The following is a 26,392-nucleotide window of genomic DNA, read 5'->3' on the forward strand; positions in this document are numbered from 1 at the left end:
CAAGGATGGTTCAACATTTGTAAATCAATAAATGTAATACACTATATTAACAGAGTCAAGGACAAAAACCATATGATCACCTCAATAGATGCAGAAAAGGCATTCCACAAAATCTAACACCCATTCATGATAAAAAAACAACAGAAAATTGGAATAGAAGGTCTTTATCTCAACCTGATTAAGGCTATCTATGAAAAACCAACAGCCAACATCATCCTAAATGGTCAAACACTGAAAACTTTCATGCTAAAATCAGGAACAAGACAAGGATGCCCACTATCACCACTCCTGTTCAATATTGTTCTGGAAACATTAGCCACAGCAATTAGAAAAGAGAAAGGAAAGGAATAAAGATAGGTAAGGAAGAAGTTAAACTGTCATTATTTGCTGATGATATGATACTTTATATAGAAGACCCAAAAAACTCTACCAAAAGACTTCTAGACTTAATTGACAGATTCAGTAGAGTAGCTGGATATAAGGTCAACACTCAAAAAACAATAGCCTTCTTGTACACAAATAACAGACTCACTGAGAGAGAAATTAGGGAAACAATTCCTTTTACAATAGCATACAAAAAAATGAAATATCTAGGAATCAATCTAAAAAAGGAAGGAAAAGACCTCTACACTGAAAACTACAGCACTCTGAAAAAAGAGATCAAAGAGGATACAAGAAAATGGAAAGACATCCCTTGCTCTTGGGTAGGAAGAACCAATATAGTGAAAATGGCCATACACTATATAGATTCAATGCAATGCTGATTGAAAGTCCAACAATATATTTCACAGAACTAGAGAAAACAATCCAAAAATTCATTTGGAACCATAAGAGACCTAGAATAGCTAAAGAAATTCTAAGCAACAGAGACATGGCTGGGAGTATCACAATCCACAATATGAAACTATACTACAAAGCTACTGTGATAAAATCAGCATGGTACTGGCAAAAGAACAGACCTGAGGATCCATGGAATAGAATCAAAGATCCAGAAACAACTCCAGACATACTCAACCACCTCATCTTTGACAAAGGAGACAACCACCCTCATTGGAGGAAAGATAGCCTATTTAATAAATGGTGTTGGGAAAACTGGATTTCAACCTGCCAAAGATTAAAACTAGACCCATAACTATCACCATGCACTAAACTAAGTTGGAGTGGTTTAAAAATCTGAATATTAAAACAGAAACACTAAACCTGCTGGAAGAGATGTTAGGTAGAACTCTTGAAGACATTCGCATAGGAAAAGACTTCATGAACAAAACCTCAGTAGCGCAGGAACTAGCAGAAAGAATCAACAACTGGGATCTCAACTTATTAAAAAGCTTCTGCACTGCAAAAGAAACCACCAACAGAGCTAACAGACAACCTACAATGTGGGAAAAAATTTTTAACAGCTGTTCCTCAGACAAAGGTCTACTATCTAGAATATATAGAGAATTGAAAAAATCAGATCGACCCAATTCAAAAATGGGCATCTGAAATGAGCAGACATTTCTCAGACAAAGAAGTAAAAGCAGCAAACAAATATATGAAGAAATGTTCACATCACTGGTCATTCGAGAGATGCAGATGAAAACAACACTGAGATTCCACCTCACCCCAGAAAGAATGGCTGCTATCAAGCAATCAACCAATAACAAATGCTGGTGGGGCTGTGGGGAGAAAGGAACCCTTCTCCATTGCTGATGGGAGTGTAGACTGGTGCAACCACTGTGGAAATCAGCATGGAGATACCTCAAAGAACTAGGGCTAGAGGTCCCATTTGACCCAGCTATTCCCCTGCTGGGTATTTTCCCAAAAGAATGAAAAGAATCATACCACAGCAATGTATGTGTGCCCATATTCATAGCAGCACAGTTTGTAATAGCTAAAGCTTGGAAGCAGTGCAAGTGCCCATCAACAGGAAACTGGATAAAGAAGATGTGGTATTTTTATAAAATGGAGTACTACTCAGCCATAAAGAATGAGAAACTAGAGTCATTTATAGCTAAATGGATGCATATTGAGGCCATACTCTTAAGTGAAATAATTAGGACACACATGTAAATACCAAATAGTTTCTCTAGTGTGAGAAACTGATAGTGTAAGCAAGGGTTAAAATGATTAAAATGAATAATTGATAACTTGAAATAAGATAAAAGGTCCAAAGACGAAGGGGTGAAGGGAGGGGAAGGGGAAAGGAAAAATTATGAGAAAAGAAAAAAAATGGAAATGTCTATTTAAGTAGGGAAAGGTGGAGGGGTGAAGGGCACACAGGTAATGGGGAAAAAATAAGGACCAAGATATATCATCTACAGGTACAAACACCCAATGATGAATGTAAATGAATTGTATACCTAAAATGTACCAATAAAAGAACTTAAAAAGAAAAAAAAAAGATAAATCCCATATCTGTAATTTAAACTTTCACTGTAAAAAACAGTAAAAGAAGAGTAAAATAAATGCACAGAAAGCTGAAAGAAGGAAACAACCAAGACAAAAGCAGAAATAAATAAAATGGAGAACAGAAAAATAGAGAAGAGTAATAAATGAAAGCATTTCTTTGAAAAGATTGAGGGAGAAATTACTATATTAGGAATGAAATGGGGATATCACTACAGACTACAGACTTTCAAGGATAACAAGAAAAAACTAACTCTATGCACACAAATTACACAATAGAGATGATATAGACCAATTCCTTGAAAGAAAAAAAGGAGTAAAACTCATTCAAGTTTAAATAGATAAACTAGATAGTTTTGTATCTATTAGAGAAATTTAATTTACATTTAGAAACCTTAAAAAAGCAAAAACCAAAAAACTCTTGGCCCAGACATCTTTCTACATCTCTTCTGTAATATAGGCAAGGGGTGAGCACTTCCAAACTCATATTACGAAGGTAGCATTACTTTGATTAAAAAACCAAGCAGAAAGTTCAAGAGAAGAAAACATAGACCTTATGAAGTAAACAATAAAAGTATTTAACAAAATATGAGAAAATAGAATCCAACAATATACAAAAATAGTAATGCAATACAACAAAGTGACATTTATCCTGAGAATTGCAAGGATGACTCAGTATTTGAAAATCAATCTCATAACCTTCCCTATTAATACCGCAGTACCTTCATACTTATCATTATTGGTTCTGGAAGGCACCATGATTACCACAAACAATGAATACCAAACAAATTATTTTGGCTGGAAAGAGTAGTGAGTCACGGGCTGGGGATTTAGCTCAGTGGTTCTGCTGCCTGCCTCACAAGCCCAAGGTCCCAAGTTCGATCCGCGGTACCCAAAAAAAAAAAAAAAAAAAAAGTAGTGAGTCTTGAGACAACTGACACTAAAGTTTTAGCTTGTGTTTGAGTATCAAACAAATGAGTACTGAAAGAAAATGCTCACATCAAAATGCAGAGTACCAGTTTCAACAAGTTTCAAAGCAATTGAGTCCCAAGGTATGACTGTACACTAAAGGGAAAAAAAAGCCTATAAATTGTCTTGATGAGTTTTCAGGCTCAGCTCCTTAATATGCTTGTGATCAGCTATGCAGGAGGTGGGTCACTCTCCTGCCCTTAGGTGGCTTTTCACATGTCTGGGTGCTGCTGCTTTAGGAGAGTCTAGGATAACTGGCTGGGATGGCTGAAATGACTGTTTTCCTCCATGTATTTTATCTCATTCTTCAGCAGGTTTGTTTTTGTGGTGCTGGGAAAACAAAACAAAACAAAAAGTACAGAATTTTGTACCTCTTGAGACTCAGATTTAGCCCTGGCCCTTTGTCACTTGCATTGCATCTTGTTGTCAAAGAACAGCCCAGATTCAAAAGCTGTGGAAATGGATACTTGATCCAGAAGACCTACAAAGTCACATTGCAAAGGAGCATAGATACAGAGAGAGAGATGAAATTGGCTCAGTTTGGTAATCAATATGCATATACATAGGAATCTTCAAGAGAAAAGGTTCACTATAAAATACATGTGGCTAGATTTTATAGTTTGCATCTGTGCCTAGACCTAGAAACTCTCTTTCTCTGTCTTGCAAGTAGTGTGTATTTCGTTTTTGATCACAACTATCTATACTACTGGTACAGATTCCTGAGTGAGAATCTGATGGGTTAATTCCATCATGGATTACCTACCAAACTACTGAGTCCTATCTCATCTCCTCAGTGTTCAGCATTCCAGTTAACTGCCAATAGTGTGTTACCCAAGTATCTTCACCTGTCTGCCTGAGGGCTTTCTCTCGACCCAAGTTTGTGGGGGCAGTCTGGCAGTGCTGGGGAACTGTTCTAAATCAATGGCAGATGAGACTACTGGATATGGTGGATTGTTTGTGTTGAAAATACCCTTTGCCTTTTGACGTTGCAGGGTCTCTCACTAAAGAGAGGCTGTTTGTGTCATGGAAATTGGGCTTATGTGATTTTTCATTGCTCTAGAAGATGCAGGAGATTTGCTGTAAACAGAGGCTTGGGAAAGCTCTTGTGCATTTTTACTTTCTGTCCTACTCCTCTGTGATTGCCCTGAGAACATGGCCAATTTACCTGACAGATAATGAGAAATATGGAGCAACTGAGGCCTTTGCAGAGCAGTTGATATTCATATGACCCATGGGCATATGAGGGAGTCAAGCTAAAAGCAGCAGAGCCAACTAACAATCTACAGCTGGACTATGAATGCATGCGTGAGTGTAGTTGAGATCAAAAGAACCTGCCTGGCTGACTTGCAGACCCATGAGTAGAATAAATGGTTGTTATTTTAAGCTAAGAACTTCTCCTTGAAGTACTAGCCTGGAAACTTAGACATTGAGCAAGAACAGGTTGGGTTCCCGACTTCTTTAGCAAGAGACAGTTTCAACCATTAAGCATTGTTGAGAAGGGAGCTTTTTCTAAATTCATTTAGTTCATTTTTTGCATGGCAAAAGCCAATCTTCCTAGAGTTTCTTTTACTTAGTTAAGAAAGAAATATTCATCTCCATTTAAATTTGGTCTCAAAGATAAAAATTGAAGAAAAAATGAATATGGAGAAAGACATTTTCAGCTAGTATGATGTTTAAGTGTCAAAGAGGAGGCAGACATAGGGAAAGACTGAGGCAGAACAGGGAGTTGGAGATGATTTTAACTATCATGAAGATGAGGGACACCAGTGAAGGACATTGTTCAGATCTGAGGGCACCATTGTATCATTGCCATCTATTCAGATGCCAGAACCATCAGAACCCTTCTCTTTATGCCCACAAGCTATTTTGGAAAGGAATGTTTGTATGTATGTGTGTTGGATGTATATGTATGTGGAGCTGGGAAATGCTAGAAAGAAGAGAGATTAAGCAGAATAATGCTAATTCCTAGGGGAAGAGAAAGTATTTTGATCAGGAAAGTATACATGAGGGATTTTTGGAACAGTAGCAGTTTTCAATTTCTTCATGGAGTAGCTTTCACGGAAGAGTTCATAGCCATTTTTAGTATAATGTCATGGTTGTAAAATGGCTACTGTACTTCTAGGTATCAGGTCTGGGCTCCACACAGAATAAAGCTGGATCTTTTAAAGGGCTTTCCTAGTGGTTGTGGAAAATTGGATTTATGCCTCATTGACCAGGACTGCATCACATGGCACATTGTGTTGGAAGGGAGTGTAGGGAGTGGAATATTTTAAATTAAGTGGACATACTGCCACTCTGAAGATTAACAGAGTTCCATTAGTCAGGAAGACAGTGAACAGATTGTGGGTGGTGATATATGTTAGGGTAATGCTAGCCTATTTAGTAAGGAAATTCCAAAATTTTGGTGACAATACAAAATGATTTTCTATGTTACTAAAATTTCAAAGTGACTATTCCCAGTCAGTGGTCAACATTCCATAGTGTTATCCTGCTATTCTCTAGAGCAATGAAACCCCTCTTTTCACTGGGCAGGAGGGAAGAAAGGGTGGAGAAAAGTACACAATGCCTTAGCCACTATGGACTAGAAATGATACACATTACTATTGTTCACATTTCATTGGTGAGAACTAGTCACATGGTTGTATCTCAGAGCAAGTGGGTCTGAAATGCTTGAGCATCTGCTTCCAGTGACAATTATATACCTGGAAAGGAATACAACATTTTTTTCCTTTACTTTTTTTTTATTAATACATGTTTGCAGTCCATAATGTTTACATTACTTATGTGGAGCTGGTACATGTACATAACACATCTTAATTCCATTTTTCATCTTTCCTTTCCCACCTCTTTCCACTCTTTATTTATTTTTCTGTACTGGGGATCGAACTCAGGTCCTTGGCTTGCGAGGCAGGTAGCAGAACCACTGAGCTAAATCCCTGGTCCTCCTCTTTCCACTCTTGATCCCTTTCCCATTTGAGAAAGCTCTATCTCCCTACTTTCTATGATCTGTCTTTTATTTTAGTCTTTACTTATAATTTGGGTGTCTCATATAAGAGAAACCATGTAATATTTAAGCTTGTGTGTCTGGTTTATTTTACTTAGCATTGTGGCTCCAAAGTGTATCCATTTTCCAACAAATGACTCAAGTTTATTTTTCTTTATGGCAGAGTAGTACTCCATTGTGTGTAATTATGATGTCATCACTATTTGTTTATCTGTTGATGGACATATATTCCACTCCCAAGATTTAGCTATTATGAATTGTGCTCCTATAAACAAAAATATGCATGTATCACTATAATATTATGTCTTTAACTCTTTCAGGAAAACACCTAGAACAGGAATAGATGGGTCAAATAAAATTTCTATTTTCAGTTTTTTGAAGGTTTGTGTAATGCTAATGGGTTTACCTTTGTAAGTGATTCATTGTTTTTCTCTAACTTAAGATTCTACTCTTGTATTGGACTTCTGGGATTTTGACTATGATGTGTTTTGGAGAGGTTCTTTTCTGATTGTGGCTATTTGGGGTTCTATATGTTTCACTTCCCTGTATGTTAAATTCTTTGCCCTTATGGGAAATTTTTCTACTATTATTTCAGTAAACAGGGTTTTTAAAATGCCATTTGTGCTGTCTTTTGATTTTTCACTAATTTCAATTTGTTGAGGACCAGAGGAGAATTAAAGCCTAATTGGTTTCCTCTCTGAGCACAAAGGAGAAAGGCTGAACTCAAGGGTGATTGACTATTAGGGAAAAGTTAAGACAGCTGAGGTTAAGTTGTTTACCAGAGTATGCACTAATAGATATTGGAATCCAGATGAATCTTGTGTTACCTTGATTTCTTGTGCTTGTGTTTGGGTGAATAAAAGTGAGGTAGACAGTCCCTTGGCTGCTCACATGTTAAGCTGACTCCATATCTGTTTCTTATTCATTCTTTTTTTCCCATTAAGTTTATTGGTACATTGTAGGTATAAAATACAGTTACATTCATCATTGGGATCTTGTACCTTTACATGAGTATCTTGGTTCTTTTCTTTTCCCCTTCCCCTGCCCTCCCTTCACCCCCTCCACCCTTCCCTATTTGCAAAGACTTTGTTTCCATTTTTTTCCTTTTCTCATATTTTTTCTTTTCCCTTTTTTCCTTTCCCCTACCCCTCCCACTTCCCCTGCACCTTTAGACCTTTTCCTGTTACACAATATCAATTATACATATTTAAATTACAATATCAAGATCTACAAGTAATCTATCAATTACTACAGATTTTACAGAATTTAAAAGGATATAGAAAGCATATTACAAAAATCTTTTTTGAAATAAATTTGACAACTTCTAAGAAGTACCTTGGAAGACAAATTAATGAAACTAACTCTGGAGGAAATATAAAATTTGAATAGCACCTATTAAAGAAAGTATATTCCTAGCTTGAAAACCTACCTGTATGACAACAGCAGGCTCATATACATTTTAACTGATAAATCATATCAAATAATTAAAGCAGAAAAAGGAAGGAACACTTCTCCCCTTATTTTAGGAAATCAAGATTGTGCTAATCCTAAAACTGGATAAAGATAATAGAAGAAAAAAGTATGAACATAGATAGAAATTTGTTTAACAAAACAAACTATTAGAAGTCAGATCTGGCAGGATGTAGAAAGTGGTTTTGTTATAGGGATGGCAGTGTTGGTTCAGCATTGGAGGATCCACCCCCAAAAGTCATCATTTTAACAGAGGAAAGGAAAAAGCCATATGATCCTGTCACTAGTTGGAGAAAAAGTGTTGGACTAAATTCTACTGCTGTTCATGGTAAAAGCTATCAGGAGACTAGAAGTAGAACAGAACCTTCTCAACAGATTAAAGACATGTACTCCATACTTCCAGCGAGAATGCCTTCTATGAATGGAGAAGATACAATGCTTTCTCCTTAAGGTGGGGAACAAGGGCAGATATGCTTACTCTTTACTTGTCCATTAAACTTTGAAACCTAGGGCCAAACCAAAATAGTCTGGCAATAAAATGATACAATTAGGATAGGATTGGCAAGGTAGAAGCACAATCTTTATATGTAGATGAAATGATCATCTACAGAGAAAATACTAAGAAATCTCTAGGAGCCCCTAGAACTTGTATTTGAATTTAGCAGGATTAGAAAACACAAGGTATATATAAAAATTCAGGTCTGTGTATACTTGCTATAAATGAAGCATTGGATATTGAAATTTAAAAGTTATGTAGGAGTACAAAGGACCTAGGAAAGTTAAAAAAACCCAAAACAAAACAGTGTTGGAAGACATTTAGTACCTAATTTTAAGACTTCTTCTAAAGCTACAGTAATCAAGGCTGTGTTGGTGTAAGGAATGACATATAGATCATTTGAATAAAAGATAATCTAGAAATAGAACCACACATATATGGTCCACTGAGTTTTGAAAGATTATTTAACATTAGCATTTTATAGAATATAAACTCAATTCAAGAGCTGAAGAAGAGATAATGTTTTCAGCAAACAGCACTAGAACACCTGGTATCTGTATATAAAAAATTAACCTCAACCCTTTATTTCCATACATGAAAATAACTTGAAGGGATCTATGAACCTAAATATGGAAGCCTAAAAGTATAAAACTTTAAGAAGAAATTATAAGGGAAAATGTTTATGAATTCAGGGTAGGAAAGAACTACCTAGTATACAAAAGACATGATGTATACAAAAGACATGATGTATAAAAGAAAAAAATTGATAAATGAGATTCCATCAAAATTTAGAACTTTAAATGACATCATTAAAATGAAAAGTAGTCCTTAAACAGACCATATTTACAATGCATATAACCTATGACCAGAATATATAAAGAATTCTTAGAGCTCATTAATAGACAACCCAATTAAAAAATAGACATAAGAAGATGATAAATAGCCAGTATAGCACAAGGAAAGGTGTGCAACTCTAGAATCAGAAAAATACTAATCAGTACAATAACAAGATTGAATTATACACTCATTAGGGAGACAAAGTTAAAAGTTTTAAAAGCCTTGTCATGACTTTTTCTTTTTGTTGGATTTTCCCCCTTTGCATTTAATTTGTCATGCCCAGTGGATTCATTCTGCTGGGTTTCCCGGGGTTGTGATCCTCATTGTCTTTTCCTAGGATATTGTCTAAAATTTTTTGGAGTGCTGGTTTGATATTCATGAAGTTCCTGAGGTGCTCTTTATCATGAAAGTATCTTATTCCTCCATCCATTTTGAAAGATAGTTTTGCAGGGTACATCAATCTGGGTTGGAGGCTGTTTTCCTTTAGGGCTTGAAATACATCACTCCAAGCTCTTCTTGCCTTGAGGGTTTGCACTGAGAAGTCTGCTGTGATTCTGATGGGCTTTCCTTTGCATGTGATTTGTTTCTTTTCTCTTACTGCTTGTAGAATTTTGTTCTTCTGTTGGATTTCTGGAATCCTAACTATTATATGCCTATGTATAGATTTTTTTTGATCAAGGCTATTTGGAATCCTATATGCCTCACTTATCTGTATGTTAAGTTCTTTTCCCCTCCTTGGGAAGTTTTCTGCCATCACTTCTGTGAAGAGTTTTTTTATGTCATCTGCACTCTCTCCTGTTTCTTTATTGACTCCAATCAGTCTTATGTTATTCTTCTTTGCATCGTCTAGCAGCTGCTGGATTGATTTCTTGTGTTCCTTTACAATTTTAAAGCAATTTTTCTTTTCCTGGTCACTAATTGCAATCTTTTCTTCTATATCTGAAATTCTATCCTCACATTGGTTCATTCTTCTGTGCAGACTTTCGATGGAGTTTTTAATCTCCTGGAAATCTGCTTGGTTCTCTTTTATGGATTCCATTTGTTTCCTAAGTTGGGATTCCATCATGTTCCTCAGATCCTCTATTTTTTTAATCTGTGTCCTCTCTAGATTTATTAATCATGTCTTGCACCATGAGCACAATCTTTGCTGTTATCTGAGTAATTATTTCTGATTTCATTTTTCCCAGATCCTCTTTTGTTGCCAGTTCAGAGAGTCCAGGTGGTTGAGTATCAGATTGTTCCATCTCGTTTCCCTTTGGGATTGCTGTAGGTGATCCAGAAGTCTGTTTTTGAGGCTTGTTTACATGTCTTCTCATTTCCATGGGTGTGTGTGTGTGTGTGTGTGCTTCTGGGGCCTGTGTGGCTCACCCTCTCTGCCCTACAAGCTTGGGATGGCAGTGGGGGAGCTTCCTTCTGGGTACTGGGACCGGCTCAGCTTCTCTCTTGTTCTTCATTCTTGTTCACCTCTGGGTCAGGGAGGAACAAAATAGTTGGTCCAGATTCCAGAGCAAAGTTTGCCAGGAGAGTCAGCTACAGGTGGTACCCCAGAGTGAGGCTTGGGACCTGGGTTCACCTACTTTTGACTCCGGAACAGGGACATGAGACCAAGTTCACTTACACCAATTAATATTAGATTGATCTTCTTTCCTTCATTTTCCTAGGAGCTGTTAGAGCAAATTTTCACATTTGCTAGTGATTTTAAGGGATCTCTCTTCCACAGATCAGCTGCAGTCGATGTAGGGTAGGAAGGGGAGATGTCCTGGGCCGGCGATGAGAAAAGAACCTTCACAATCAATGTTCAGGTTCCCTCTGAGAAATGTCAGGGTCTGATTTATTTTTATATCTTTAAGCAATAGCTGGGAGGCATTGGGCGGAACATGTTTACATTTTAAGTTGCCTTAGCAATTTCTATTGAAGTAAAGGTTATTTTTTTGGTTGGTGACCACCTTGAGGACATCGTGGTCCCAGGTGGCAGGATGTAACACGGGGGGATCAGGCATATAAGTCTAATACATAGACTCCTCAGCTTTACACAAAAGAGGCATAAATAATACCTGGGCAGCAATTATAGCAAGCATAGTTACAAAGAGATTTTCAGCAGTAGGTGAAGCCTCTCGTTCAATGATCACTGCTCTCACCTTTTCAGTCAAGCTCTTAAGCTGGCCCCACGTCGGAGGAAGAATGGTCCAAGTAGATCTGGCCTGATGGAGATTTTTTGGCACTCATCCCTGAAGCTGCAGCCGTTGGAAAGGAGGAATGATGTGGGCCACTAATGAATCTTGAAAAGGAGGCGAGGAGGAATGTTAGGGAGGAGGAGGCGTTTGTTCTTTAAAGGTGAAGTCTTCATACGGTGGGGGAGGCGATGTTCTGGGAGGCTGGTAAGGGGGACGGCCCGCCAAATGGGTGAGTCAGAATTCAAAGATGCAGGATCTTGGAGATGATTCCCTCATGACCTGGATCTTTTTGTTGTAGTTGACCTTGGAGGGCCAGGGCCAAAATATTGGCTGCCCTCCCAGCCCAGATACCTCCCTAGTTTTGGTCTCTAAACTTTGGTTGCCAAACACCCAGAAGAGAAGATCAATAACATTAGCATTGTAAGAGGAGTAGTGAACTCAAATATTATAATTTTACCTGGATATTGAGCATTTTGGAATAAAAATATTGTTAAACCGTTATTATTGCCAATGATGGTTGCTCTTGTGGTTGGATCCCTGAGTAGCTATCTTTTTATAGGACGTTATCTAAGGAAAATAAATCAGCCTACAACTGTGCTTATTATCATAGGTGGCTGGAGCATAAGAGAAAGGCAAATATCTGAATCAAAAGGTTATTACCATAAACAATGTTAGAAGACCCATACAATTAGAGGGCATAAATACATTTTGTACACCAGAAAAGGAGCAATAATATTACAGTTATATAAAACATTATGTTCTTTAATGTAGTTTGGTACCAAAAGCATCTTTGTAATAACACTCTTGTTTGTGGCACAGAAATTAATCTTTTGAAGATGACCAATGTAGACATATCACAATAACATATTTAGAACTTAACCAATGTGAACATTTTATAATAACATATTTAGAATTTAAACTTCAAGGATAACCAATATAATCAATTTATAATAACATATTGAGACAATGTTTATTGTGGTCTGTCTCCCGTAAGATTATGAAATTTACTAGGGGGTCTCTTCAGTGAATTAAGACCAGAATAATTATTTTCTGGGTGGCTACTTCTTTATTCATCAAAGGGAGTCCCCACAGTCTCTATTTACTTTAACAAACAAATAATATTAATATATATATCTTTTTATTTTACAACTGTTTATTGTAATTTGATTATTGCATGTAGGTGACAATACATAATACTTTTATAAAATAAATCTCAGTGAAACTTTGACCAATTAGCAACCTGGGAAGGAGGGCATGCTTTTAATTTAATAACATTTATCTGTAAGCCAATTTAACAATAGGTGAATATCTTTTAAAAAGATTTTTTTTTTTAAAAGGTGAAAAGGAAAAGAGAAAAAGAAAAGAAAAAAACTATTGAGCTCCACTGTACAAACAGACAACAGACAAACATATAAGACAATTTATAAAATTAGAGTGCACTCGAATATATTTGGCCAAATTGAATTATAATATCCTCTTTATGATTATTAGATTTATAATTGTATGACTGGTCAAAAACTTTGGAATAGTCATAACAGAGATCTCTTGAGATTAGAATCAGAAAGAATGAAAGCGCTTTTATACCTATAAATATAAAAAGAGCATTTTGAAGTTGTCCCCCCCTTTTTAAATTTTTTACCATAAATCTATAATTATTATTCCTCTGGGGGCATCATTAGGTAAGTGCATCTGTTCCTGGGCAGTTACCCATTCCCCATTTCCAAGAGCATATCCATAGTGATTTCCTTCTGTTGTCTACGTGAATGACCTAATTCTGTTTTGACCTTATCTTCATATTCCATTTTCCACAGTAAATAATCCACTCCTGGTAGGCAGGCTTTTGTTACCTGTTGCCAATCATATGGAGTCATTCATTTTTCCCCTAAGTTTTCTAGCAGAGTCATAGTGTAGGGAGAGGAGGCCCCGTACGAATGTACAGCAGCTTTGATTTCTTTTAGTAGTTTAAAAGGTAAAGGCTCCCATACCAGCTCATAGTCCCAGTCCATGTCAAAGATGACAGGAAAGCAGGAGAAAGTGGTATTGCCCACTGCAGTAGCTTCACGAACAGCCCCTGTGAAGCTGACCTGATTTGGCAGTGGAGGAGACCGATGCCAGCAAGCCTACCTTTAGCCTTTTTTGGGCTACACAAGGCAGTAGCTTGTAAAGGTGACCAATCAGGATTATGATATCGAGCTGCTTGTTCCTCTAAGTCCTTCTCCTCCGAGGGAGATAATGGCTCATCTGAGTCATTTTCATTTTTTAATACACCATAAATGGAAGGAGGTTTTTTAGTCTTTAACAATGGAGTTTCCTCTCTGGGTGCTGAAGGGAAAGTATCTGAGGGACAAGAATTAGCCATAGAAGAACCCAAAGATTGATTGATCACAGACCAATAAGAGAAGGCATTAACAGGAGTTTTTTCTGGCCCATATTCAGTATGATATTTCTGTATGTCTTTTCCCACACATCCCCAAGTGTCTGCGTCCAAAGTTCCTGCATCTGGGAACCAAGGACAACATTCCTGAATGAAATCCAGGAAGGCTGATAAATCTTTGGTAGCAACCTTAACCTTATGAGATTGTAAACAGTGTTGTAAAATATCAACAAAGAGTCTTCTTTCTTTAGACCCCTTGTGGCCCATTATCTTCTCTATATAAGTTCTGACTATTCACCCCTCTCTTAATCGCCTACTCCTTTCTCTGAGTGTGAGGCCTGCAGTGCCCTATGGGGTGAAGTCCACCCAAGGCCGAACTATAATTGATTACCCCCCTTACCTGCCCCACGTTGGGTGCCACCCCCACCATATGAAGACTTCACCTTTAAAGAACAAACGCCTCCTCCTCCCTAACATTCCTCCTCGCCTCCTTTTCAAGATTCATTAGTGGCCCACATCATTCCTCCTTTCCAACGGCTGCGGCTTCAGGGATGAGTGCCAAAAAAATCTCCATCAGGCCAGATCTACTTGGACCATTCCTCCTCCAACCTGGGGCCAGCTTAAGAGCTTGACCAAAAAGGTGAGAGCAGTGATCATTGAACGAGAGGCTTCACCTACTGCTGAAAATCTCTTTGTAACTATGCTTGCTATAATTGCTGCCCAGGTATTATTTATGCCTCTCTTGTGTAAAGCTGAGGAGTCTATGTATTAGACTTATATGCCTGATCCCCCCGTGTTACATCCTGCCACCTGGGACCACGATGTCCTCAAGGTGGTCACCAACCATTCTAAGTTACTGGGGGGTGAGGAAAATAACTTTTTGTTACATAAGCTTTCTTATAATATTTCCTATCATGGTCATAGCGACAGCCTGCCATTCTGGTTTCCGTTGGATCTGTGTTACGCCATCACCCTATAATGACAGTCATATGACATGGGAACAGGTACAGGTACATTTAAAAGGAGTATGGAAAAGTACTCCTCTGTCCATAGATTTACAACATTTACATTCACAAGTTAGTGCTATTAGTCAGGCACAACTACAAACTTCTTCAGCAGAAGTAATAGCTAGTTCCTTCCTGTCTTCTCTCTCCTCTATTTCAACAAAAACCTTTTTTTCCTTCATTATCAATCTGGGAATCACCATTTTAGTCATATTAATCCTCCTATTTTGTCTTCCAGTCATCTTGGAATTAATTCAAGCCCTCAAGAATATCCAACTTAAACTCCACGTTGCCAAATTAAAAAAAAATAAAAAAGGGGGAGATGACGAAGCCCAACAAACCTCCAATGCTGCTTGACAAAGTTCCAGCTGGGGGAAAGAAAGGGTGGAACACATCGTACCCTCATGTTTTATTTTTTCTTACCATAATGTTTATAATTGTTACTCTGATCACAGGAGTCATTGTGTTTGTGACTAACAACAAACTCTCCATGAGGCAAATTGGTAATGATATATTGAAATCTGATCTGGCTCACAAGTCCCAAATTCCAGTTTCTCTTAGTTCTATTGCCACACCCACTTCTAAAGAAACCTCTCCTAAAACCCCCTCTGTTTCCCCACTACTATAACTCCCCCTCTTATTGTTGACATTCTTTTTACTAAAGGGGTCTTATGAAGAGATTGGAAGGACAGACTTTAGATGTAAGAAATAGTGGAAAATGGGAAATAGAAAGAACGTTAAGACAGGTAAATGAATTAAGGAGACAAGTTACTCAAGCTGTAAATATCTCCTGCTCATGGACTATGAACCTAAATGACATTCAGTTAAGATGAATAGAGGTATAGAAAAATAGAGAGCTAATAGCAAACTATATTAACCATTGTGTAGTTTCTCAAGGGCCAGCTGGTGACCACAAGTTTGACACTTAGTTGATTAAACCTTGCTTGTACCCCCGCTGATATAAAGATTTTGATTAAGTTACTTTCTGTTCTGTTTAGGTGTGGGTAAATAAGGGGACAATTGTAATTTTTAAATATGTATTCATGATGAAACAGTTTAGAGGAATTGTACTTTGTTTAGCAAAAAAATAACCTTTACTTCAATAGAAATTGCTAAGGCAACTTAAAATGTAAACATGTTCTGCCCAATGCCTCCCAGCTGGAACTTTGTCAAGCAGCATTGGAGGTTGGTTGGGCTTCACCATCTCTCATTAGTTGGTCACTGACCATAGTCCTATCTTCTAGTTCTGACACTGTCTTCACCTTAGTCACTTCTGCTGCCCATACATTTGATAGAATTTTTAATCTCCTGAATGTTTATTTGGATCCTTTTTTATGGATCTAATTCTTTTCTATGTTGGTCATTCATTATTTTGAAAAGCTCTTCAGGTTTTTTGTTTTTCAAATTAGTATCTTCTATAGACTTGCTGATCATGTTTTTAATTTGGTCCAATATCTTGTTACTTATATCTTCTGTAAGCTTGCTAAATGCCTTGTTGATCTGTTTTATTTCCTCTGATATCCTTTCAAGTAATTGGGGTGCAAGGCTTTTGGTTTCTTCCCCTTCAATGTCCCATGGATCAGCTTTGGGGATTTGGAAGATTTTGGAGCCATTTTGTTGACACGCCTCCTCATGTTTCTATTTTTTTTGTTTTTTGTTTGCTTTTAGTGTTGAAGCTTGTTGGTTCATTGTAGTAAAAAGCTTTGTTTCTAGTTGAAGACCTCTTTTGTTTTGTCTCCTTTTCAGTGTTGTCCTATGGGCATGGCTAATATTTGGCCTTTACCTCTGTCCTAGGATCCACTCATGCATGTCCATTCATGGGATGCAAGGATGCAGCATATTTGGCTCAGTACCAAGTTCTCCAGGAAATAGCCACAGTATCGTTAATGACTCCATGGCAATTCAGATATTGGCATCCCATGAAAACCAATTAACAGCAACAGCTATGTCACCTTGAATATAGCAATAAAATCAACATTAATTATACTGTCAAATGCAAACTGAGTATTGACAAAACCTAAGGACTGATAATATACCATCTTTATCCATAGAAAAGAGATCTATAAGTATAGTGTGAACACTAAGACAAACCTAACATTGACCTAAATATCTACTAAATGGAACAACTTTACCTCTGCTAAGAATAGAACTGAAATAATGTAAATTTAAGTAGCCATCTAGAGATTCATAAAGCCTAGTAGCCATACTAGTGAAGGTAGAGTGGGTGTGGAATAGGAGAATGAAAAAAATCAAAAATTTTTTTATTTGTGTCCTCTCTAGATTTATTAATCATGTCTTGCACCATGAGCACAATCTTTGCTGTTATATGAGTAATTATTTCTGATTTCATTTTTCCCAGATCCTCTTTTGTTGCCAGTTCAGGGAGTCCAGGTAGTTGAGTATCAGATTGTTCCATCTCATTTCCCTTTGGGGCTACTGTAGGTGATCCAGAAGTCTGTTTTTGAGGCTTGCTTACATGTCTTCTCATTTCTATGGGGTGGGGGGTGGGGTGTGCTTCTGGCACCAGCGTGGCTTGGGATGGTGGCGGGGGAGCTTCCTTTTGGGTGCTGGACCAGCTCAGACTCTTTGCCCTAGGAGCTTGGGATGGCAGGGGGTGTGTGTGTGTGGGCTTCCTTCCGGGTGCTGGGACCACCAGTGTGCGAGTCCGAGTCCAGAAATCGTCCTGGGAGATCCGTGTGTTGTCTCTTTTACTCTGAGTTTGTCTCACAGGCGAGTTCACTTGTGGATCCGATTCACATCCATGTTGGGTGCCAAATGTAGGGAACAGAGGAAGGGGACATTACCAGAACCTCTGCAGTAAGTCCTAGTCTCCTGCGAGCCACAGCAGCACATACAAATTACAGGAAAGGTAGAAAAATGAGACTGAGAAGAAGCTGAGGTTTGGGTCTTGAAAAAAATCAAAATTTGAGAAATAAATCAATGGGATATGAGAAGAATAGAAAAGTGAGGTAGGGGGTTTATTGAGGAGTAAAAGGAAATGAACAATGTTAGAGAACAGTTAAAGGAAAGAGTGAAGAAGAAAGAAAAAGATAAACCAAAGGCAAAAAAATAAAAAAGAAGAAAGATTTTTAAAAAGTTGAAAGGAGAAGAGAAAAGGGGAGGAAAAAAATGAAAGAGAGAAAAAAGGAGAAAAAAACTCCAACTCCCCCAAAACCCAATGAAAGAAAGATAAAAACAATAAAAAATAGTATAATAATAATAAAAAAGAATGAGTTAAACAAAAAATTCCTGTGTTTTTGAATAAGTAGTTTCTTTCCAAGATTGGCAGCCTTGGTATCCAGCCAGTCTCCTTTTTCTCTGCCTAGCTTCATTGGTCCCCTCTCTCCCCCTCTGTACTGGGGATCAAACTCAGGATCTTGTGGTTGTGAGGCAGGCATTGCACCACTGGGCTAAATCCCCAGCCCATAGGGCCTTTGGTTTTTGGAGGTGCGCTCCTTGCATTAGAAGCTCCTTTATCTGTTCACCGAGACTGTGGTTACTGTCCAAATCAAGGTGTGTCCTTGCTCCCATAGGTAGATGGGAAGGGCAACCAGCCCTCTGGTCTCTGCTGTATGTAGGCTACAGGGAGTACATTCAAATGAATGGTTGGACTTAATGTTCATGGCCACAGGGTCTAGTTGCTGGCTTCTGTCCATGGACTTTGTCTTCATGCAGGATCAGGTTGGATCAGTTTGGTTGCTAGTCTTCACTTCTGTTGCCTGTGCCAAGGGGAAATACTGAGCTGGCTAGGAGTTAGTGGATGGTCTTGCCCTAACATCACATGAGCGACCATATTTTGTCTTGTGCCAACTTGTCTGAGTGGGTTGGGAGGCACTGCCTGGCACATGTCTGCTTGCTTCCACTGGAAAAGAGTTCCTGCTTGTCTGGTGCACCTGCTTGTTTACATTGGGAGAAAGGTGCTACATATCAGGTAGGGGCCTGCTTGGGCACTGGCATGGGGGTTTGGTGCTGCTCTCACATTTTTCTTTTTTATTCTTTTCATTTGCTTATATTGTATAGACTGGATAACTGGTTAAAAATTTAATTGAAGCATAGCAAGCAGTCAGAAAATAGTACATATGATAAATAGACAGCCCAGTTCATTTTCACAAACTTAACACAGCTGCAAGATCAACATCCAGATCTGGAAATAGATTATAAGTAGTAGCCCAGCATCACCTTTGGGGAGAATAAATTTTTGATGCCTAATTAGCTGTTGACAATCAGCAGTGTCTGCCACAGTCGCTATCAGTAGGAAATTTATATTTTCAATTTATCTATACTTCTTAAGTGACATATCAATCACCAGCACAATTTGATGACTGGATTTGACAAAGTTTAGGCAAACAATCACACGTATGATTGGCCAGAGGCTTAGAATACTGCTGCATTCTGATTGGTTGAATTTCTTGGGCCTATTACATATTCACAAAAGTTTAGGTAATGGAAAACACCCTTACAAATACTGTCAACAATGGTGTGAATGTTTTCAGTTTCACCTAGTACATGAGGGCATTTTTTTTTTCCATTCTAAGTAACTACACTTGAGGTTCATTTTTATGGATCCTACAAATGAAATGCCCAAAGCAAAACATCTCCTTAAATTGCAGCTGAAATTTTGAGTACATTTGTACTGTAGGGTTTACATAAAGGTGAACTGGGAGACAGACAAATGTGCAAGACCTAGCCAAGTGTTTCACATGCTTGTGTTAATCTGGTAGAATATTATGGGGTAGTATTCTAGGTATAGTTTTAACAGTACCCTTGCATATGAAAAGGACTGGGTGAACACCGTTTTTGCTTTTGTTAGAGTGGCCTTGGAGCCCTCAGTTCTGTTATTTCTGCTATGAGGTAGGAGTAGAGTAGTGGTTTTAAGTATTGGCTTTAACAGCAGAAATACCTGGATTGAATAACTGACTTTGCTATGTTTTGGCTGCTTTTATTGGGCAAATAACCTTACCTCCTTTAGCTTCCTCTATTCTCCTAGAGTTTTTGTGAGGCTCATCTTGGATAGTGTAACTATGTTTAGTTATAAATTAAATGCTACTGTATCTCAAACATTGGCTGGAGTCACAGTAGACCGCTGTCCCTTCTTAGTTGGATGAAATTAGCTTGAAGGCAATTGCCAGTTTATGGAAAATCCAGTGCTCTATCTTTGAACTCTGACCCTCCTCTGCTTGGTATCCTAGCACACCTACCACCTTATACATGCCCTCCTGTGCATGCTGCTAGACATATCATCCATGCATGTACCCTAATAGGTCATTCCATACATTTCATCCCTAAGCTTTTGTGTATAGGCAATTGCCAAAGTTTTGGGAGGCAAAAACACTTTCTTTTCATTAACACAAACAACTAAAAGTTGAGTATTAGACATCCTTGTTCTTAGAAAGAGCTGTGCTATAAAAATCCACCAGCTGCTATGTAAATTTCCTGTTAAGGCCATCTGTATGATTGTGTAGTATGTGCACTGCACAAAAAGGATCTGGTTAAGGAAGGTGAGTGAATATAAAATTCAGCCTTTGATCTGGTGTTTGACTCTTATTATCTTCTCTGCTATGATCCCTAGTGAAGGGCTATGTTTACTTACAAATGCTCCTTTTTTCTAATTAATCCAGCCAGATGGGCACTTTTATCTAAACCACACAGGGGCTATGTTGTTTGGTTTATTTTCTTTTGTTTCCCTTTTCTCTCTGCTCTTCATAGCCAAGGAACATTACAAAAAAAATTTCTTCTCTAAATCTATATTTCTTTAGCCTAAATGCTTGAGCCACACATTTGTTTTCTGAATCCAGAAATTTTCAGAATGTAGAAAGGCATGCATACCCTGTATTGTAAAACAAATCCACTGGGGTTTGGCAGAGCACTCTGTAATTAAACATATTAATATATTCCTGGCAAAATGCATGGATATTTACACTAAGTGAGACGAACAGAGACTATAAATACATGAGTCTTGTACCAAGTGAGTTCAAGTCAGGTCAGGGTTTACTGCCCTGAGTTTTAAAAAAACTTTGTTTTCAGACCCTTTCAAGTTTCAGAAAAGGGATAATGGATTGTATGTGTGTGTGTGTGTGCGCGCGCGCGCGCGCGCGCGCGCATGCGCTAAGCATGTACTCTACCACTGAGCTACACCACAGTCCCCTGTATTTCTCCTGCAAGACTCCTGGGATTTCTCTAGCTCCCATGCACGCACTCAGTTTGGGATCCCGTTCTGCTGATCCCAAACTGTGCTGTTGATTTGAAATGAACTCTTGTGCAAGCCTGATACGTTAAATTAGATTTTCAAACTAGTGGGCTCTAAACTTTGCTGTTCATTAGAATTATCTGAGGAACTTAAAAATTCTGGTACCTGGGTGTACCCCAGAACAATTAAATCAGAATACCTGTGACATGAGAGCCACTTTTCAGAAATCTCCAGGTTATTGCAACTTCAAGCAAAGTTTACAAACTTCTGACTTCAAAAAGGGGAAACCATTTGGAAGGATGGTGGCATGTATCTCCTCATTACAAAGAATGCTGAACTGATACAGAATAAGGGACTTGAAAAGCACCGTTTGCTTCTGCCCTGCAGTCTGAAGGTAAGTAGGGAGTTGGGCTGGGTTACTCTTAGCCTGCTGCCTTGGAGCTCTGTGGTGGGTCATTGTGTTTTTCTAGCAAATTTGGCCTGAAATAGTCCAGAATAAGGCTGATGGCTAAGTAGGAACCAGCCAGGAGAATACATTGCTACTTATCTTTTTTGATCTCCATTTTGCTTCTGGACTTCTTATTACGGAGGTTCATCTCTTATTATCTTCTCTGCCAGGCTCCTTTGGGTTGGAAAATGGAATTGAGTCTCCTCATATCAATATTGCCACTCCCCAGCATCAGGGTTCATCCTCCCATTCTTTCCACATTGAATTTTACTATGGTATTAATGTCCCCTTTGCCCCCAAGTCATGTTGTTATTTGCCATTCTTATGAGATTAAGAGGGTAGAAAATATGACTAAAATTCATACAGGATGTAAAGGATGTGAGGTCTATGGGAGGTGACCAAGGTTAGATGGAGCTGTGAAGGTAGAGCCTCCAAGACAGATTAGTGGCTTTATGAAAAGAGAGACCCTAACTAGCAAGCTTGCTCTGAATCATCAGCTGAAGCCCTCAACTGAGTTATTATGCACTAGAAGACCTTCATCAGATGCTGGCCATGCTTTTGAATTTCTGACCTCCCAAACCATGAGCTAAATAAATCTCTATTCTTCATAAATTACCCAGTCTGTGATATTCAGTTATAGAGACAGAAAACAGACTAACTGATTTCTAGTTTGAATTATTGTCCAGCAATATTCAGTTTTCTACCTTATTGATGTTGTGGCTGTATAGCTTTCTTTGTCCAGTAGCTGTTAGCAGATGTGACATAGAGAGCTTACATGTGTTTGGGTCTTTGAGCAGGCTCTCTTATGTTCCAGTGATCCACTATAAGGAGAAAATGCTGTCTCTTCAGATTAAGGATCAGAATGAAGATACAAGTAGAGCAGCCCCAAGCCATAGCTTGGAGTCATACCAGCCAACCAGCAGTTGAAAGTGAATCATTCCAGCAGACTCAGAGAACACTGAATACACATGCCTTGTATCTCCTGTGTTTTTGGGTTCTTTGTTGTGTGATATCATTGTGATAACAACTGGCTAATATAGAAAAGTTAAGGGAGTATTCAAAGATTATTCCTGCCTCAGCCAGGATATATTTTGCATCTCAACCTGAACTTAGGGCTGATCCTAGAGGTGGTAGATAAGGATAGGTGACCCATACTGAGTGGCTCATAAGTAAATTAGCCCAAATGGAAATCAATTCATAAGCAACTCAGCGGCTTCACTTTATGAAAAAGGTATCTTATCCAAAACTATAGCAGGAAGACAGATTGGAGCAGAAATCAGATTCAGTCATTTTTCAGAAATACTTCCAGCTCCCTGCTCACCCCAGAACTGTCCCCTGACTTTCTATCATTATTTCCAAGTGTCAGAGAATTAACTAAAGTGTAGGTGTACTTTTTATGTTTGTCTTTATAGAAAAACAAGTCTGACCTTAGCCTCTTGGCACAGGAGCAATAAATTTAAAAAAAAAGATTGGAATCAAACTTAACTTCATTAGCACTCCAGTCTAGTTCTTTTTTTCCTCTCAAAGGAAACTGTCTACCTTCCACACAAGAAAAGGAATGTGCTATTGTTTAATTCATGAAAATACTGAATAAGCAAATACAGGGGGTTCTCTAAATTCCGCTATGTTACACAGTGTGATGAAGGATGATGGGACTACATAAGATGTATCAGTGAATAAAAGGATTCTTATGGCCAAAAAAAGTCCAGGAAAATGTTGAGTTAAACAACATTTATCAGCTTTCTTTACTGCAGGACTTCTCAGAGCTTTTCTTAAGCCTGTGGTCATTTTGAGTCTCTGAGAATAAGGTTCCCAAGTTCAGCTGAAAATAAAGGTCTGCATGCTCACTTATTTTCCTTTCCAGGATCATCTCTTGGGAGTGAACTGGAAAATACTACAGGATGTGTTCTATTAAATAAGTTCTGGGCTTGTAATAATCTCTTCTATGGAACATCAAAGGTCATCCCTGAAGCAATGTCAGTGACAGGTGCCCTCCTGGGATGGGCATCCTGGTTGGACTTTGCCATTTGTAGCCATCTCTTGAGCAAGGCCTACATCTCTGCTCCCTCTTTCCTGGGACTACTCTTTAGAATGCATGGAATGAATCTGGTAAGCTTGTTAATGTCTTGATGTTTATAAATATGTAAATATTTCATCACTGCTGCTTTTCTCTGTACAATGCAAGTTCCTTTGTGAAAGAGTTTGTACTGTCAGGGCTCAAATCCACTGGCACTCCTACATCTGTCACTGTCTTTCTCCTGGAATTTAATTGGCAAGAGTGACTCGTGGGGCCTTATTGTTAGCATTCTGGGAGGGACTCTTTCTCTAAGGGTTCATGTTCTCAATGAGTGATTTTTTTCCCCCATGGCTGACAAGAGGTACTTCTAAGCTAAAGCCCCTCACACAAGGCTTGCCAGGCACCCATGTCTTACCCCAGGAGTGTCTTGGGACTCTGGGTGGTTCTTGATAAAGCACACCAGAGGCTGAATGCTTTGAAATGTAGAATTTAGGTTCCCCATACCAATTTTCTTTCACTACTAGGACACTGTTTTTTCTTCTGTTCTAAAGATAGGAAGACTTGTTGGGGCTGGAACAGAGGGTTTGTGGTGGGGGAGATAAAGAGAAAATTGTAGGAAAATAAATTTTCTCATCAAAAATTAGTTATTTTTCAAGGTACAATAAACATCAACTTTATTTGGTCTTCACATCTTTTTTTCTGTAGTCATGTAGAGTCACATTTGACAATTCTAGTTGTTTAGCACTTTTTAATGCATGTCAGGACCATATAGGTTAGAAATTCCTTGTAGCTTTGCAAGAAAATAATTAGAAAAAAACCACTCCCCTAAAAAGATGAGACCTCTGAAGAATATACTGTTGTCTGATATCAGGAGTAGATTTGTGCTAAAGCAAATCCAACTTCCAGAGTACATTTTGCATTTAGTTTTCTTTGCTTAAAACTGAAAGTAATTGTGTGGAATTTGGCATTTTCATTTTGGTTTTATGAAGAGCCCCCATCGAGTCCCTGTGAGTGGATTATTAGAAAGGGAAGTACTAGATGGCTTAGAATCATATAAGTCTGCCTCACATACCCACTATCAACTACCTTTATTGTGTTAATATTCCTTGATAAAAATGGGTCTTTTCACAGCAGCATTGGCTCTTTAATCTATGTGAGAGACCTATTTTCTGCTTGTCACCATGTTTAATTGTAGCAGGTAGCTTCCCTACCACAATTCTGAATTACTGTCAAACTTAACTTTGATTTGCATTGTTCTCATTTTTCCATTTATTAGCAAGCATATTGGCTCTGCCAGAGTCATATAATTATCTTTGAGTCTGCCAGATTAGGGCATATGGTGTATTATTTTTGGAAGGCAGATAATACTCCAATTTGGAGCAGTATCCAGGCAGTCTGAACATGCCTTAGAAAAGGTTTCTGTATAAATTAATTTCCCCTCTCAACTGTGTAACGACAGTATATTAATTTTTTGTTCTTTGAGGCATGCAGACTTAACTCAGAGAGGATTTTATAATAGTCTCCCGTGATACCATTGGTTTGGCAATTTGAATATCTTAGCCTGGAGTTTTCTGTTTTTTGTTTTTTTTAATTTAAGAAAGTAAGCTGACAATCTGGTATGCCTCATAGAAAAAGATCACAGAATCAAGAGCATTGGCCATAGAATCAAGAGAAAGAAGAGGGCTGTGAGATACTTTCTACCACTTTCAGAACATCAGAGGATGTATCAGGGAAGGATAGTACTGCTTACCAGAGGTAACCATCTCCAAGTGTTGTGCGGCAATGGCTCCAGCTGCCTCTTTCCTTTCCTTATGGAGCCTAATTGGAGTCATGCAGCTAAATCTCTACCTAGGACTTTGGAACTCAGGGATATTTCCAGAAGACACTTCAACATGACAAAATGATCATTGACTATATTTATAAGGGGAAAAATGTCAATTTTTTCATTTGTTCATTGAAGTGCTATAGTTAAAATGATGTTATTTCTACAGGTAACCAGCCTGCAAAGTTGACATACTTTAGCGGGTTTCCTTTTTAAGGCTTTTTGTTTCTAAGCTTAAGGAAAATTTAGTTAATCTAGAGTAGATGGCCTTTGAGAATATCCTTGCCATCCCCTCTCTGCTTCCTACTTTCTACCATTGCATCTACCAAAGGCCAAAAAGCAGGACCTCATGGAGCCATGGATCTCAAACGTTGCCTGCCTCACAATCCCCTAGAGGGCTGCTTCAAACAGATGATTGGGCTTCAGTTCCAGACTTCCTGAATCTGTTGGTCTAGACCAGGGTCTGGAAATTTGAATACTAGGTTCACAGATGATGCTGGTGTTTCTGATCTATAAAGCATCCTTTGAGAACCATTGGTATAGGTAGAAGCTAAGCATAAAAGACACAAAAAGCTCTACCAAAAGACTTCTAGACTTAATTGACAGATTCAGTAGAGTAGCTGGATATAAGGTCAACACTCAAAAAACAATAGCCTTCTTATACACAAATAGCAAACTCATTGAGAGAGAAATTAGGGAAATAATTCCTTTTACAATAGCATCCAAAAAAATGAAATATCTAGGAATCGATCTAACAAAGGATGCAAAAGACCTCTGCACTGAAAACTACAGCACCCTGAAAAAGGAGATCGAGGAGGATATAAGAGAATGGAAAGATGGCCCTACTGAGGTCCCGAGTCACGCGGAACATGCCGAATCAGCCTGCTGCAGACAGGCAGGTCTGTGGATGCCCTACCTGAGGTCCTGAGTTGCGTGGAAGATGCCGAATCACCCCACTGCTGACAGGCAGCCACCTGGTTCCACACAACAAAGACGCAGAGGACACCAGACCACCAGACCATGGTACTGAGTCCCGCTGCTCCCGGCCCAGAGGTAGGGCCTTCTGAGCCACTGTCCCACTGCTCCTGGTCCAGAGGAAGGGGCATCCTGATCACCATCCCACCCCCTGCTCCCAGCCCACAGGAAAGGGCTTTTGGGCCACCATCCCTACTGCTGCTTCCGGCCCCTGTCCCACCTCTCCC

General features: G+C 38.6%; 1 long non-coding RNA gene across 1 annotated transcript in view; it reads left to right on the top strand.

Moving 5' to 3' along the window:
* The window catches only part of LOC110344506 (uncharacterized), a 58,948-nt gene that overhangs the window by 8,670 nt on the left and 23,886 nt on the right, over positions 1–26,392 (top strand). Inside the window, exons 3-4 of the long non-coding RNA XR_002387105.2 lie at positions 21,128–21,297; positions 23,216–23,460. This is a non-coding gene — a long non-coding RNA (uncharacterized LOC110344506). The remainder of the gene's footprint in view (positions 1–21,127; positions 21,298–23,215; positions 23,461–26,392) is intronic.

This window comes from Heterocephalus glaber, unplaced genomic scaffold, assembly GCF_053883595.1.
Source record: "Heterocephalus glaber isolate CG9 unplaced genomic scaffold, H.glaber_assembly_v1.0 deba00001472, whole genome shotgun sequence".
NCBI lineage: Eukaryota > Metazoa > Chordata > Mammalia > Rodentia > Bathyergidae > Heterocephalus > Heterocephalus glaber.